Here is a 12,377-nt window from a genome sequence, read left to right as displayed (position 1 = left end):
AGCTCATGTCTCCAAGGACCCAACCTCTTTTACATAGTGCTACCATTATATAACCCCCTTTTTCTCAGTTTATTTTTCATGAGGCAAAATGATATCTTACTCTGAATTCACTTGCTGCCAGTCCTAGTGGTAAAAATCTTGTTTTAAGAAATGAGAAATAAGCATCCCCCACTGATTTTCAATGTTGAACCAAAATAGCTTCCCAAAACTAAAATTAATTAAATTACATGGAAACTTCTCTGTCCTTCTAGTGCAGAAATTAAAGGGCCATATATAAGATGTAGTTCAAAATATACAAATCAAGGTATGTCTGGGTGTCTCAGTCAAGCATCTACTTTTCATTCAGGTCATGATCTCAGGGTCCTGGGATTGAGTCCCCCATCAGGCTCCTTGCTCAGCAGGGAGCCTGCTTCTCTCTGCCTGCCTCTCCCCCTGCTTGTACTTTCTCTCTCTCTCTCTCTCTGACAAAAAATATATAAATATATATATATATTTATATGAATATATATATATTTAATAAACACAAATCAAGAACATTATAACAGTGAACTCTCAAGAAAGATTCTAGTCATGGGAATAAAAAAAATCTGAAAGATGCAGCCTTACTTTCCTGTCAGTTGAAACAGCAAGGACTCTTCTGAATGCAAAAGTTTTACAGGAATACATATACCTGTGTTTGCCTCCAATTAAAATCAGAGAAGCAGAAGCAGAAGCAGGGTCATCTAAGCTGATCCTAATTACTATGCTGCTCTGAAGGGATCCCTGGAAATATCTTCAAGTCCACATACTGTGATTTCAAAGAATAAATAAGCAAGTGTATGCTTGAAAGAAATAACATAATTTTACCTACCTAGGCTGTTTCAGGTTGATCTAGCAAGTGGCCTTCAAGTATAAAGGTCATTCTTCTGATGTTATCTTGTCTATTTGACAGAATGGTGTACATTGCTATGAAAGACACAAGAGAGGTAACTGTAACTTTTATCTCAACTAAATTGGATGAAAGCTTTCTATATCTGCCACATGGAATTCAAATAATAGCTGTAAACTCAAGAATATTCTGAGGTGGTAAATTTCCATGGCAAGGGATATAGGGCCTTCAATTGAGAGAGCATGAATCAAGGCATTAATGGACATCTGATGTTCCTTTTTATCTATCAGAATCACATCTGTTTTGGAATTATCTTTAATGAGGATTACACAAACTTTTAAATGAATGAAACCCTCTCTAAGAACTATTTTCAACATGTATATTTATTTAGATATTTGTTATGAAAAGTCAATAGGATTTTTCAGTCAAAAAGCAAGATAAGATTTATAGGTTATCAGACTCCAAAGAAGGCCAAATGTCACTTCAGAATAGGGGGGATTTTTTTTTTTTTTTATTTATTCACTCATACTTTAAATAGTGTTACTTAAATTTGTTTGAAGCAGCCCTTGAGATGAAAATTGGTCATTTTCACACTGTCAATAAAGTGTTCTTATCAATTTTTGGTTTACAGACATCTTTGAAAATCTGATGAAAATTATACATTTTTCTCAAAAGAGAATAAATATTTTTATATATTCATGAAATTTTGAGTGTGTATATATATTACTTGCTTCCTGTATTCCCTTAGGTCCATGGTCCTAGACTAAGAAATGGTGTTTCCAAGGCCAAATATGGAAATCAGACATTTAAGTTTAAAGGAAAGTAATTTATAATTGTTTGATCCCTTTAGCCAAACTATTCTGAAAAGGGAGATTTTCACAATGTTGCAATAAATAAATAAAAACACTTGTATAATCCCACAATTCAAAATACATAATTTGATTAACTTTTTGAAGAGCATATGTATTGAAAGATAAGTCTTTTGCAAACAAGCTGAAAATGTCCAATGATTTGCTGGAATCAAACATAACCAAAGAAGATAAACAATTATGCTGTAATTCACAGAATTAATTTGTTCCCAAAGCATATTTAACATACATAACTATATGCAGTGAGAAATTTCCTCTCTGAGTATTTGAATTAGGAGAAAGTACTATTAAATGCATAGTACTAGTTGTTACCTTGGAAGGTAAAGCTTCAACTTAACAAAGTGATTATCTTCATCTTATATTCCTAAGAAGACTCTGAGTTCAGGCTCCCTCAAACACTTCAGTCTGCATGAGGATGACAAAAGTTTGAATTCCCGAGATTTTAAAATAAGTATTTCCAATCGGTTTTACCAGTAGTAAAACTAAAAATTATGGCTCTAACCAAGCTCTAACTTGGATAGAATATTTTACTGTGAACCATATTATAGTTCTAAATGAGATGTTTTATTTAAGCTTTTCTTTTAAATCTAATTTAATTCCAAATGAAATTATGCTAAGTACCCTCAGGAGTATCTTATTCATAAATGCATATGGAATATGGGACAATATATGTCCTTTTTCATAGTGCCTTTAATAAAACTCTGTGGCCAAGTGTCCTCTGCTTTTGACTTTTAAATCGTACCTACTCTCCCACTGACATATTTGTATATTGTCCTTGGTTAATTTAAATAAGTGAAACAATTCACTAAACCCAACTCTAGTTTTATTTTATATTCTCCTTGATTAATACAACACACTTAGTTATAACCTAGAGAAATAAAATCTGGTTGTTACTTAACTGAACTGTGGAGGAATTCCAACAGTGATGTATATCTGAAACTGATACTCTTCTATGTAATACTTATTTAAAATTTTGGACACTCACTCACAAGAAATTAGTGCTGTACATCATCCTTCCCTTGTTTAAGTGATTAAGTATTCTAAAATATATAAGACATAAGATACTAAAATAATTTAAATAAAACAAGATGCAAACTGAACTGTTTTCTTTTACTTTATTTTTTCTGAGTGTTTATCCAAAAGGTTGAGAAGTCTGTGCTAAGTGGAATGAAAACAAACCTTATTAGTTTCTTCTCAATTTCCAAAGAACATAGTTCAGCCCTTTCAAGTTTGAGTCACTGATATATATGACATGCAAGTCAAAATCCAAAATAACCAAAACCTGATGAATCTAGTTGTCCTATAACCCTGACCTCTGAACATCAGAATGTGTATAAATCCGATACTCAAAAGCGGAGAGAATATGTATGCCCGCTATCCAGGTCTACCACTTTTAACTCTATTTTTTAAAAAGATTTTTTACTTATTTATTTGACAAGGAGAGATAACAAGTAGGCAGAGAGGCAGGCAGAGAGAGAGAAGGGGAAGCAGGCTCCCTTCTCTTCAGAGAACCCGATGAGGGTCTCAATCCCAGGACCCTGGGATCATGACCTGAGCCAAAGGCAGAGGCTTAACCCACTGAGCCACACAGGTGCCCCCAATTTTAACTCTATTGACTTTTGGGATAGTACTTATTTGGATTTTCCTTTGATTTGAGACTGCAGTACTTGCTTTCTAGATGGATCATTTTACTATTTGACTCACTGATTGATTGAACTTGCTTTTTTTTTTTTTTTTAGATGATATTCTTCTGGCTTTAATGAACTTTGATTCACAATATAGTATCACAACTGTGCATTGACTGTTAAGAGATTATCTACTGTGCTGTTGGTTCCTTGGTTACCACCTAGTCCATAAATTTCTCCCACTTGTCCGAAAAACCAAAGTTCAAGTTTCCCCTAGTACTCAAATGTAGTACATTCTTATGAAATCTTTGCAAGCCAAAATGGCATAAAGTGAAGAAGCAATTACTGTTTTTATATGTGCTGCCGAAGCGAGCACAGCAATTACTGTTTTGTAAAAGCAAAAATCCTCCCTGGGTTTCTTTCAGTTATCAAAAAGAGGAACTAATGTAGGTATTTTGTAAAAGCAAAGTGGCATAAAATAAACTTAATGGAGGAAACTTGGAATTTATAGTGGAACTTGCTTTGCTACCAGAGACTAAGCTCTTGTGTCTCTGACATAATCACTCCATGTTTTCCTTGCTACAATCTGAATATTTCATTTTTTAAAACGTTTTATTTAATTATTTGTCAGAGAAAAGGAGAGAAAGAGCACAAGCAGGGGGAGCAGGAGGCAGAGAGAGAAGCAGTCTCCTCACTGAGCAAGGAGCCAGATGCAGGACTTGATCTAAGGACCCTGGGATCATGACCTGGGTAGAAGGCAGATGCTTAACAGACTTAACCACCAAGGCATCCCTAATCTGAACATTTGTATCACCCCCAAATTTGTATGTTAAACCCTAAACCTTATAAGTAGTGGCATTAGGAGACACAGCCTTTGGCAAATACTTAGGTCATGAGGATAAAGCCCTCCTGAATGAGATTAGTGCCTTTATGAAATAAACCCAAGAGAACTCCCTCCTCCCTTCCACCATATAAAAATACAGCAAGAAAGTGCCACTTATGAACAAGGAAGGGGGACCTCACCAGACAAAGGATTTCCCCACATATTTTTCTTGGACTTCTCAGCCACCAGAACTGTGAGAAATAAATTTCTGTTGTTTTTAAGTTACCCAGTCATGTTTCTTCTTTTTGTTTTGTTTTGTTCTGTTTGTTGTTGTTGTTGTTGTTGTTGTTGTTGTTGTTTTGTTGTAGCAGTCTGAATGGACTAAGACATTCCTCTATTTTTTAAACCACATACTAAGATTCTATCTCATTTCAATCTGACTTGTGCTCTAATACTTCACAGGAACTAATCCCTAGTCTAATTTACCATTTGCAATGTTTTCTAAAATATACAGGGGAAGGAATATGGAGATCAGTTTTTCCCCTGTCAGTTGATGAGATTGTGCTATAAATATACTGATTACACATTCAAATAGTTTCTGCTTCTCATAATCTTGATAATACACCCCTATCACCACATAAGATTATCTTAGACAGTCATGCCTGTCTGCCAAATTCAGATTTGATAAGCATGCTGTGCAAGTTCTCTTCTGCACTTCCCTGGATAAGCCTCTCAGAAGCCTACGTATTAGAAATTCTCAATGTTTCATATAAGAATCATTCCCAATTATGCAATAGGTGATACTTCTTCTGATGCTTTCCACCTTTATTCCATTCAATTGCTAGTATTATCCTATCTGTTCTCAGACTCATTGTTGGTGTTAATCTATTTTCTAATCTCTATCTCTTTCTTTCATGAACTCTTCTTGCATTCATTTTGAAGACTTATCTTACTTTTTAACCATTAAAGTATAGCTTACACACAATGCTACATTAGTTTTGGTTGTACATCATTGTGATTTAACAACTTTTATGTTATGCTGTGCTTACCACAAGCTATATTCCCTATAATGTACCTTTTATCTCCATGACTTATTTATTTCTTAACTGGAAGCCTGTGTCTCCCACTAATCTTACAATTTTAAGTAATCATTCCCTAAAACACAAGAAGTTATTAAAATACCCCTGCATTTCTGATTCTGAATATCTGTAAGAATTAGTTTAGATACCTAAAATAATCTAATGCAATTCAAACAATGAAGACTCTCTTCAACACTTGACCAGAATATCTTACTACTATCAATTCTATATGACAAAATCCAAATAGTATAAAAAGTAGTGGAACAGAGATATAACTAAAAATTATGTTTTGAACATTTTAATTGGAAGAGTGAGTTTGATAAGTTCTTTACAGATTTTGAATATTAGCCCTTTATCTCAAAAGTTATTTGCAGTGAGGTAATTGGGTGATGGGTATTAAGGAGGGCACTTGATGTAATGAGCACTGGGTGTTGTATGCAACTGATGAATCACTAAATTCTACACCTGAAAATAACAATACAATGTATGTCAAGTAAATTGAATTCAAATAAAAAAAGAAAAAAAAAGAAAAGTGATGATGATATCTAAATTAAAAATTTAGATTTTTCCATTTAAATATTTATAAACATATTAACAAAAAAGAAAGAGCTTTAGTTACTGTGCCCATACCTATACGTAACCACACATTACAATAACTATGATTTTGTACTTTTTTGTGTGTGAACGTATTAAAACATATAGATGTTGAAAATATTTTATTAATTTACATTATTTTTGCTTAAGGTTATGAAAAGTAGTACACAGAGTTTAAAAAATCATTTCAGAGAAAGAGACTCAATTTCAGTCACCCTCTCAAAAATACAGTGTCAGGGCTTTAATCCACTTAACAAATTTATAATTCATCAATCTCCCATGAATCAACTGGCTAATGTACTATTTGCAATGTTTTCTAAAATATACTGGGGAAAGAATATGAAGATCACTGGCTTCTAGTTTCTACTAAAAGCAGTATACTTCATTTACATTTACCTCTACAGGACGAATGATATTGTGTTGTCCGATACAGCACAACTTGATTGTAAAGAAGTTAGGGCGCCTGGGTGGCTCAGTGGGTTAAGCCACTGCCTTCGGCTCAGGTCATGATCTCAGGGTCCTGGGATTGAGTCCCGCATCGGGCTCTCTGCTCAGCAGGGAGCCTGCTTCCTCCTCTCTCTCTCTGCCTGCCTCTCTGCCTACTTGTGATCTCTCTCTGTCAAATAAATAAATAAAATCTTTAAAAAAAATAAAGAAGTTAAATACAATGGTGATTAGGAAAAAAAAAAAAACTGTCATGATGTGGTTTTACTGGCTTCATATCCACCACTTTGTTAATCCCCCCACCCTGAGCTTCCTTGATACCATTTTTGTTTATTTTGACACACATTCCACCTTTCTATTTCATACATAACAATGTAATATGGATGTCAAAGCCAAATATCTTGAATTTATAGTTTAAAAAATTATCCTTTAATATATAGGAAAAAGGAAAAAGTATTTATAACATGATAAATACTGGTTCAGCATTAATGTATTAAATCCTTATATAGTTTGTTCAGCAATTTTTTTATCATTTGACATGTTTTAGAAACTAACTATTTTTTGGAAAATTTGATTGAAGGAAGAGTGGGACATAGAGAGAAAATATTAATAGCAGAGAAAGTAAACACAGAGAGGTGATTGAGATTGTTATTCAGATTAACACCATTATTCCTGTGGGATCAATTCTCTATTTTTATGTAGTATAGAAAACAGCTTCCTTAAAAAAATCTCAACTCTCATTTGAAGAAACCAATTCTAAAAAATGAAAGAAGAGCTTCATTTCCATGACTCATTCTGTCTTTGGTTAATCTGAATTACCAATTAGTACAATTTGTGATGTGGACACAAGATACCTAATGTTATATTTACTAATGTAAGTAGTTATTTTATATGTAGTTCCACAAGCTGCTTTAAAATGATAGACATTGGAGAACATACTATCCTGTTTTCCATTTTTTTAATGATGATATGTATACTTGATAATAATCCACTTTGGCTTCTAAGTTTCTTGTCTACATACTCATCTTCTGACAAATTATTGAAATAACTTGGCATAGCAAAATGATTTTTAGTGCTTTTCCACATGTGGAGATATTCAAGGCTGCCTGTGTGTTCTGTTGATCACTTGGGGGAAATGTGTCATGTCTAAAAAACTAATGGTAAATATTCCACAATGGAATGTAAACAGGCAGAAATAGCTTATTACTAGCTGGAAATCATTTTCTAACCCAAGATTAAAAAGGTCTTGTGCATACCAATAGCAATAGATTAAATCCTTTTGTATTTGCCATAAAGACTAATTTACTTAATCTAGATAATCTAGTCTATGTCTACATAATCTAGTCTATGTCTTTTACTCCATCATATACTCTCTGTCTTTCTGGTTTTATGCAACAATACTTGCCCTATAGTATAGTAAGTTATAAGCTGGTTAGGATTCAGATGCTTAAACCAAATTATTATATAATTTAAATCTGAAAAATCTGGAATGACATGCTGGCTTTATTCTTTTCTGATATTGAAGAAAAGAAGATCCCTGATAAAAGAAATGTGTATAGATGAATTACCAACTTTGCAAGGTGAAAATTTGTAATAAGGATACTATGTTGAACAAGAGTGGTGAAAGTGGACATCCTTGTCTTGTTCCTGATCTCAATGGGAAGGCTGCAAGCTTTTTCCCATTGAGGATGATATTTGCTGTGGGTCTTTCATAGATAGATTTGATGAGGTTCAGGAATGCTCCCTCTATCCCTATACTTTGAAGCGTTTTAATCAGGAACGGATGCTGGATTTTGTCAAATGCTTTTTCTGCATCAATTGAGAGGACCATGTGGTTCTTCTCTCTTCTCATATTAATTTGTTGTATCACGTTGATTGATTTGCGAATGTTGAACCATCCTTGTAGCCCAGGGATGAATCCCACGTGATCATGGTGGATAATCTTTTTAATGTGCTGTTGGATCCTGTTGGCTAGGATCTTGTTGAGAATCTTAGCATCCATATTCATCAGTGATATTGGTCTGAAATTCTCCTTTTTGGTAGGGTCCTTGCCTGGTTTGGGGATCAGGGTAATGCTGGCTTCATAGAAAGAGTCTGGAAGTTTTCCTTCTGCTTCAATTTTTTGAAACAGCTTTAGGAGAATAGGTGTTATTTCTTCTTGGAAGGTTTGGTAGAATTCCCCAGGGAATCCGTCAGGTCCTGGGCTCTTGTTTTTTGGGAGGTTTTTGATCACTGCTTCAATCTCGTTATTAGATATCGGTCTATTCAGGTTGTTGATTTCTTCCTGGTTCAATTTTGGTAGTTTATATTTTTCCAGGAATGCATCCATTTCATCTAGGTTGCTAAGCTTATTGGCATATAACTGTTCATAATAACTTCTGATGATTGTTTCTACTTCCTTGGTGTTAGTTGTGATCTCTCCCTTTTCATTCATAATTTTATGAATTTGGGCTTTCTCTCTTTTCTTTTGGATTAGTGTAGCCAGTGGCTTATCGATCTTATTGATTCTTTCAAAAAACCAGCTTCTAGTTTCATTGATACATTCTACTGTATCTCTGGTTTCTCCCTCATTGATCTCAGCTCTAATCTTGATGATTTCCCTTCTTATGTGTGGAGTTGGTTTGATTTGTTGTTGATCCTCCAGTTCTTTAAGGTGTAGACACAGCTGGTGTGTTCTGGATTTTTCCATTTTTTTGAGGGAGGCTTGGATGGCTATGTATTTTCCCCTTAGGACTGCCTTTGCTGTATCCCATAGGTTTTGGACCGAAGTGTCTTCATTCTCAAAGGATACTATGGTCATAAAAATATCGATATGCTGAAAGTATTAAAATGTTTTTTCTACAAGATAATATTACAGTGTCAAGGTGCATAGATCCCACCCTTAGAATATATGAGTTCCAACTATGGCTATGTTAACTTGCAGGTTGTTTATGTGACCTTAGGAAAGCTTTTGAAACTCTTTATGCCATAGTAGTCATCCAAAAAAAGAAAAAAATGGAGATAGTACTTAATCCAATAGGGTTAGGGTGAAAATTATATAAACTAATCCATGCAAAATGCTGAGAATGTCTGACACATATAAATCCATATATATATAAATTATTTCTGTATTGTAATATTTACATTATCATATATATAATCAATATCCCCATTATTACTATTTTTATTAAAGCAAAAATGATTCTGCCAAGTAAAATAACAATGAAACACATAAAATACATACATTCCAAAATAAAAGAAAAAAGAGAAAATGAAAATTCTATTTTTTAAAAGCTTTTTACTTCTTTATTAAAATAGTCAAAATGCCTTAATTCTAACATTCTAATTCCAAGTTATAAGACAGTCAGCAATGTGTAACTGTTGATGATAACTATTAAAATTAATAGGAACACTTTTATTTTTATTTATAAGTAAAATTGAACCTATAGGACATTAATAAATCAGAAAATATCAAATATCTGAGGAATATGTGTCATTAATAAGTATGCTTCACGGAAAGGGAGTCTGAATTTGCATTCCATTCAAACCCTCTATGGGATTTTCTCAGCACTGGCTGTCAGTTTTGTATTTACACTGTATAAAAAAATCATATTTCTTCTAACAGACACAATGCAACTTCCTCTTATTCTGTCCTTCCAAAATAATAAATCACACTTTTACCAAGTACTAGCTTGTTTTTATGATATCCATAATACGTTTGGAGAAGTGGCTTTTTGTATAGCTAATGAAAGATAAACTTCAAGGTGTTTTGTTTGCATGTATCTTTTATAAACTGCAGGAGAGAGCCTAGCAAATTTAAGCTTATAATTTTGGATTATTGTCCTTAAAAAGTACCCAATCAAAACTGTATAAACTTAAAACCCTTCAGATTTTGGGTTTCTCCATGTCTTATTATATGCTCTTAACACTATGAAAATTATTGAATATATGAAAGAGGTGATAAAGAGATGTTTTCCTTCCTTATCCACTTTAAAAAAATTGAGATTATAATCAACATACAACATTACATTAGCTGTAAGTGTTCAATATAATGATTTAATATATGTATGTATTATAAAATAAAGAGTACAATAATTTTAGTTACTATCTAACACCATATATAGTTACTTTTTTGTGATGTGAACTTTCAAGATTTATTCTCTTAGAAACTTTCATATATACAATACAGTATTATTAATTATAGTTGCATTAAATCCCCAGATCTTATTTGCTTTATAAATGGAAGCTTGTAATTTTTGACTGTCTTTGCCCATATCCCTCTGCCTTCCCCCTGACAAATACCAATTTGTTCTCTGTGTCTATGAGTTTGGATTTTTGGTTTTAGTTTAGTTTCCATATGTAAGTGAGATCATAAGATATTTGTATTTCTGTCTGACTTATTTCACTTAGGATAATGCCCTCAAATTCCATCTATGTTGTGGCAAATGGCAAGATTTCTTTCTTTTTTTATGGCTGAACAGTATTCTACTGTATATTATGTATGATATATGTATCATATAATAAAGTATATGTAGTAGATGTGATATATATATGATGCAAGATATATGGCATATTTCCTTTGTATTTTTTTTTTTAATTTGGGTATAGCTGACATATAATGTTACATTAGTTTAAAGTATAAAACATACTGATCCAACTTCTCCATATGTTATGCTATGCTCACCCCAAGTGTAGTTCCCTTCTGCCACCATACAACACTATTACTGTATCATTGACTATATTCTTTATTCTGTGCCTTTTAATTCCTTGACATATTAATTCCATAATGGAAGTAGGTATCTTCCACTATCCCTTACACATTTTGCCCATTCCCCCAGCGCTCTTTCCTCTGGTCATCATCAGTCTAGACTCTACTTATAGTTCTGATTTTTCTCTGTGTTTGTTCATTCATTTGGGTTTTTTCAACTTCCACATTTGAGAAAAACTATACTGTATTTTTCTTTCTCAGTCTGACTTATTTTACTTAACATAATACCCTTTATGTCTATCTATGTTGTCACAAACTATATCATCCTTCTTTCAAAGCTGTGTAAGATCCCATATATATATATATATATATATATATATATATATATGATGGAATCCTACTGTGCCACCAAGGCATATCTATGTCTATAACTGTATCCATTTCTATATCTATACCTATCTATATATCTAGATCTAGATCTAGATATGTTTATGTTTATCCACACTTAGTGCTCCATGCAATACATGCCCTCTATAATACCCACCACTGGGCTCACCCAACCCCCCAAGCCCCTCCCCTCCAAAACCTTCCGTTTGTTTCTCAGAGTCCACAGCCTCTCATGGCTTGTCTCCCCCTCCAATTTCCCCCAACTCACTTCTTCTTTTCCTCTCCCAATATACTCCATGTTATTCCTTATGTTCAACACCGTTTCTTGAAGAGAATATACTTCCAAACAAGTAAGTTGTACCAAGTATTACATTTAAATTGTTGAAGTTTGCTTATGCAAAATTGAGATAAGAGGATGTGAGGTGGGTGAAATGGATGAAAATGGTCAAAAGGTACAAACTTTCGGTTAAAAGGTAAATAAATTTTTGGAAAGTAATGTACAGCATGCTGACTATAATTAACTCTACTATATTGAATATTCAAAAATGCTTAAAAGAGTAAATCTCAAACAAACAAAAAAAAAACCCCACAATGTTTTAACTGTGTGTGGTGATGGATGTTAACTAAACTTATTTTTGCAATCATTTTACTATCTATCTACCTATCTATCTACCAAATCATTATGTTGTACACCATTAACTAATCCAATATTTGGACCCTGGCCAGAGTGGGGCAAGTTTTAACTATGTATGCTCTGTTCTGCTTGATAAATGAGACCTGATATTACTTCTGTTAAAGTTACAACATTGCAGAACACTATAGTTGGTAGACGTGGTGCATGTGGAGGTTTCTGCTGGTCTTCTGGCAAAGGGGCCTCTTTTGCTGGTCCTTAGACACACTGCAAGAGAAAAGCAGTACCAGCAGAACACAGGGAGGGTGGGACTTGCTGTAAGCAGTTTACCCAGCCAATGTTAGTGCTGTGCTGCTTACTGAAGTTTGTT

This window comes from Neovison vison, chromosome X, assembly GCF_020171115.1.
Source record: "Neovison vison isolate M4711 chromosome X, ASM_NN_V1, whole genome shotgun sequence".
NCBI classification, from domain to species: domain Eukaryota; kingdom Metazoa; phylum Chordata; class Mammalia; order Carnivora; family Mustelidae; genus Neogale; species Neogale vison.
The sequence above is the reverse complement of the archived record's forward strand: the minus strand, read 5'-3'. Positions refer to the sequence as shown.